Source organism: Adiantum capillus-veneris, chromosome 8, assembly GCF_014529385.1.
Source record: "Adiantum capillus-veneris isolate H3 chromosome 8, ASM1452938v2, whole genome shotgun sequence".
Taxonomy (NCBI): Eukaryota; Viridiplantae; Streptophyta; class Polypodiopsida; order Polypodiales; family Pteridaceae; genus Adiantum; species Adiantum capillus-veneris.
The window spans coordinates 92,162,514-92,168,412 of NC_140938.1; the positions used below are offsets into that span (position 1 = coordinate 92,162,514).

The following is a 5,899-nucleotide window of genomic DNA, read 5'->3' on the forward strand; positions in this document are numbered from 1 at the left end:
ATGAAGGTATAGATTCTATAGAGCTATAGCGTCTACTACACAAAGTACATAGAGAAAAATCCGTCAAAATAGAAGAGATAATATCCCTTTTTTATTCTCACCTTCTTCTTCCTCTATGAATGGTTAGGAGCATCCAACTTTGGGCTACTTGATTTGAATGTAGCAATAAATAATCGATGTAGTTATTTTATTGGGGCGTGAAGCGTAGAGAAACACTCGAAGAGCAGACTATCGATTTCAAACTCGGGCGCAAGGAGAAATACAACGCTAAAGGAAGAATTCGAGACTGTTGCAAGCCCACAGAGCTAATTTCATGATTGAGAAGCAAGAGGAACGGTAGGGTGAGTGATGCTCTTGTTTGTAATTTGCAGAGAGAACCATTCTCTCTCTCTCTCTCTCTCTCTCTCTCACACACACACACACACACACACACACACACACACACACACACACACACACACACACACACACACACACACACACACACACACACACACACACACACACACACACACACACACACACACATCCACATCTACAGACATCCACACAAAACAAAAGAAAACAAAAAAAATCCTCTTCTCCTATTTTCCTATCTTGTGTGATTCGTTGAACCATATCAAATTTTTATTCTTGCTATGCTCTATTTAACCTTCGCTTTCCAAGTACATACGTGCATTTTTTGCATATGGTATTTTTGTGGAGTAAAGCAAGGCAATATGATAGTTTTGGTCTCATAATGATTGTGATCACCTTTGATTCTCATGAACTCACTTTTTGAAATGTTCAAATGCAGCATTCCCTTTATCATCTTCATGGCATCCTTTTTTAGGATTCAAGTGATTGATGACCACAACAAAGAAGAAGTAGGTCTGGTTAGAGTCAAAAAAGACACAGGGAATCCTTTGTACTCTCATGTTCGAGAACAAATTGAAGGGGATGAGCTTCTCTCAGAGCCATTTGGTTTCCTTGATGAAGAGGGATATACATTGACAAAGAAACAAGAGGGACGATGGGCTATCAACGATCAACTCAAAGTTCAAATCAAGCGAAGCCTATCCAATGTAGCAGTGACTCTTCCTCCAAGGAAAAGACATTGCACTCATTCATCAAGTGAAGGAAATTGTGAAGTTGAGGAAAACGCCTCAACAAAGCTCAACAGCAAGTTATTGAGTCCAACTACTCTTGAAGTTTGGCAACGACAATGTGACAAAATGAGATTAAAGCTCAAACAAATGACGATACCAAGAGATGAAAAGTTTGAATTGCATTCTGAAGACTTTAATGGAGCCCCATATGTTCGAATTTTGTGTCATGAGCTTTATGGTAAAGGCTCGATAGAGGGAAAGCTAACAGCATACAATTGCTTCTCTTACGTCATGAGATTTCATGTCTTAGAGAGTAAGAAGCATGAGCTTAACTATATGGCTGCTCGAGGTTTGACAAAGGATGAGATGCATAAAGTAGTGGATCAACCAACAAAGGATGACAAATCAGAGATCGAAGAAGAAATTCAAAAATTGAATTCTTATATGATAGAAAATGAAGGTGCTCTTCTTTTTTATTTTGCCCCATTTCTTTCCAATAGTAATTTTATTAATCCAGTTAGGTATATGCATTTGAGTTTTTATGATCTTTCTTGTTGTGAGCTTTTGCTTAGATTGGGAATTTGAGGTTTTGGAGCCTACTCTATATGATTTCAAAGACAAAAGCCGTGTGAAAGTACGATGCAAGCTTGATGATGCATGGCTATGCTTATGTCCTCCAAGATCAGATTTGTTTACCATTCTCAATGAGCACACAAAGTCAAACTCTCATACGAGGTCACTTATGAAGCATAAGGAAGGCTCAAAGGCAGTACTCACTGGTTTTCCAGGGCTCCCGTGAAAAGACATAGAGCACGATCCAAAGCAAAGGTCTCTCCAAAAGTTATTGGTTTCAACGAAGGCTCAAGACATGAGTATGAATGCTCTCTCTTCTAATCTATATGAGGGGCCAAGTAGTCAAGAAAAGCTTAGTCATAGTGCTAATAAATTGAATTGTCTAAATGGCCTCACTTTGTTGTGTTGGGGTCTTTGGATCCATGAGGTTAAGGTAAAGAATAAGTTGATCATGATAAAACCATTTTTAGATGACCAATGTAGTGGAAAACATTGGTTTGCAGAGCCACACACAAAGATAAACTTACAGTATGCAGGTACAGACTTACACACAATGGATGCTTTTGTCACATAATTTTCTTGCACATTTCACAAGATGGACAACCATTTGAAGGCCTCTCATGTAACCATTGCAGATCCATAGTTAAAATTCCTGATTTTAGAATGAGATTGTATAGAGAGGAGAAAGCTAAGAATAAGAGGGGCTACAGGGGGACTGGTTGTGGTAGAAGGTTGGACTACCTTACAAAGAATGAGCTTAGAATGGTCTCACTCTCTACTAAAAGTCAAGTGAGGGAGCTCAATATGCAGCTATGGTGGGTGAAAGAAAAAGTTGCTGTTCTTTCCGTGAGAATCAGAACTTTAAGAGAAGCAAGCATGGAGTCCCTCAACCGGAAGGAGCAATAATATTATTGAAGCCCATATGTTGGAAAAATTTGGTGGTAAAGCCGCCTTGTGGGACTTTTTGCAAGAAATTGCTCAAAACATGATTCGGTCAAGTTCAGGTCAAAGATATAGGGAGAACACGAAATCAATATTTGAAGTTGCAAGGATGTGGGGAGGCCCAAGGCTCCATGACTTCCTAAGTTCCAATCTCAATGGACCATCTTTATCAACAACGAAAAGAGGGCAAAGAGAGGCCACTCAATTTGTTCCAGGTATACATGGCTACATTTTTGATGCGATTGCTAAAGTTTATGAAAGGGAGAAAGAAAAGCATAGCATCATGTCCAAGGTTCCTTTCATTCTAGTTGAAGATGAAATCGCCATAAAGAGGCGCATAAGGTAATAGTCACAAGCTTGTGCTCATTAAATCAAAATATGAATTTAGATTTTTGCTTTAGAGTGAAGTTAACTAAGCTTGACTTCTCACTCCTTTCTTGCAGGTGGAACCCAAACGATGATACGCTTGTGGGATTTGACGGACATAAATCCGATTCCCATGAGTGTATGACAACATGCATGATCAAAGTGGGAGAAGGGAAAAGAGGATATGAGCGAATTGTTGATGCGTCTCAAAATTGTCCTATTGGTGGGCATGCAAGAGTATTTCTTGCAAACCCATTGCATGATGCTCTCCCTCGCCTGGTCCTTGTAATTCATTGTACTTGTAATCGATTTGATGCAAGTTTTTTTTGCAAGCAATGGGATACCATTATAAGCTTGTGGAATGAGAAGTTGAAGCCCACTATTGGTCCAATCATTGGGCATGCATCTGATGGGGATAGTCGACGAAGAAAATTGATGCTTGCTGACTATGTAGAAAATTCTAAAAATTCTTTTGGGATCAGCTGGGATGGATGGCCTCTTTCAGCAAAACTTATGGGCAATGAAGTTTATGGGCTTCATGACCAAGACTTTGTACACAATGGGAAGAAGTTAGTCAATGTTCTTGACAAGCCTAAGCGTCAGTTGGCCATTGGAAATGTCTGGATCACTCTAAATCATGTTCTTATTGTTTATGACGAGTTTCCAATTGACAAACATATGCTAAGAGAGGGAGACATTAGGGGAGATGACCGTCAGAATTGGGCAGGAGCCCAAAGGATAAGTTGTAGGCAGGTGCAATGGTGTTTGGGAGAAATGGAAAATAATGGAATACATAGGAAGGAGCGGAGTATGCAGGGGACACAAGCATACCTTGAAATTGTTGGAGATTACATTGACATTTTCCTGTCTCCACACTTAAACCTTGTAGATCGTGTTTACCTTGCAGGAAAAGTGTCGTTTTTCTTTCAAATTTGGAGGTTGTGGATTATACACCATAGCTCATACACATTGACTACAAACTTCGTAAGCAAGGAGGCTTTTCTGGATGTGCAGCTCTCTTGCCATTTTGTGGTCCTATTGATCAAGTTCTTTAGAGATTTCTTCCCACATCTCAAATGCCCTCTACATCTTACAGGTTCAGATGGAGTTGAAATTGTTTTCAGCAAGATCGGGAGCATGGTCGGTCAAGAACGCTCATACGACTTGATGGATATGCTACATGTTTCTGGGAGTTTAAATCGGCTTGCACACTTTGAGTGTAAGGAGGATGGGCCTTTGTTTATGAGGGCACACAAGAAGAAAGAGCATGTTTGGAGGGAGATGAACCTCAAACAAAATATGGCAGATGCTAACTTAGGAGACCATGATTGTGTATCCAATGATGATAAAATCATTGAGGCTTTGAAGAAGGGGCTAAAGGATGCACAAGAAATGTTCAAGTGATTGCATGAAAAACCAAAGAGCAAGGATGATATGACATGGTGGTTGCAGCCTTGGTTAGATGGGTTTGCAAATACACATGCACAAGAATCTGACTCAGACAAAGAAGAGCAACAAGCTGATCTAGAGCTAAATAGAGAAGATAGCGACAATGATGCAGCTTTAAGTGAGATTAGACATGTTGTTGATTCTTTATTGGATGAAAAGGAAGAAGCATAAGTTGATTTTTAAGTCTACATTGGTAAGTCAACTCAATGCCATCCCTCATTGTCAAAGGATCGACTTACGAGGGTTCCCCAAGGAGTTTACTATGCCAAGAATGAGAACTATCAAGCTGGGACAAATGAGAATTTATTTGGGATTGGCTCCGATTGTGCTGTATTCTTTGAACAAGAGGATGCCAATAAAAAATCCACAAGGTCATGCAAGCGAAGACCTTTAGTTGGTAAGAGGAAAACGAAGAGCCATGGAATTTGGTACTTGGGACGAGTTCAAAAGATGAGAAGAAAAGTTGGTGCAGCCTATGTGGAGTACAAGAGAGGTTTTAGCCTCTCAAATAGGCCATCAGAGGTGGAGGTTCAACTTGGCTGGTATCAAAATGCAAAGGGACCTAGGTGCTTTACATATGACTTAACGGACCTTGATATTATAAATATTGATAGTGTCATTGCTCTTCAAACCTCACATATGATTCCAACAAGAATAAGTATGAACTTGATGAAATGGATTGGAAAGTTTTTAATGAATTTGTCAAGGACCATTAACGATAGGTAGAGCTACTTTCACTTTGTCCTTTCTTTTTGTTTTCTTATTTAGTATGGCTTGTTGCATAGGATTTCTAAATTATATTTCAAGATTTATTTGAATTTTCAAGTTCTAATTTACATTTTGTATTTCCTGCAGGAACATAACTATGGCTTGGAGCAATACATGCAGGTGTTCAGTACATCATGTTTGTCGCCTAAGGGAAGATTTTTGTCTCTGGAATTTTTTGTATGAATAACTCTTGTAGCTGCGCTTAGATCAAAAGTTATATGGCCACTACTATCTTGTTATGCGTCCAACTGCATTTTGGTCTATAAAGACTCAAGAGATGTAAATTTACCGTTTTGTGTAGTTGCTATCTATTAACTTAATTTAGAGAGACAAATGGTTAATGTACTCCTAGTTTTTGCAAAAATAACTCCAAATGTGATTAATGTGTAATACATAAATTTCATTTAATTTCTTTTACGAAATAGATGCATGATGTTGCTGTCTCATCTGTCTTTTATGTAAGTTGGCGAAAGTGGTGGGATACATTGTCCCATGTTGATTAAATATCTTGGTTTTCCATATGTATGACAAGTTTTTGTGTTTTATCACATAGTTGGATGTGTGTTTTGTTGAAGTGGGCAAGACTAAGAAGAGTTTAAATCACTGTAAAGAAAAAAGAACAATTTTAGCAGAGAGAAGAAGGTTTCACATGTATACCAAATGCGGCGTTCTTATGTGTGTACAAAAAGCTCGTGATTTGCTCAACATGGCTG

General features: G+C 38.9%; 1 pseudogene; it reads left to right on the top strand.

The window, feature by feature from the left end:
* The first annotated feature begins 2,712 nt into the window (after positions 1–2,712).
* LOC147452557 (uncharacterized) lies at positions 2,713–4,589 on the top strand (annotated as a pseudogene).
* The last annotated feature ends 1,310 nt before the right edge of the window (positions 4,590–5,899 follow it).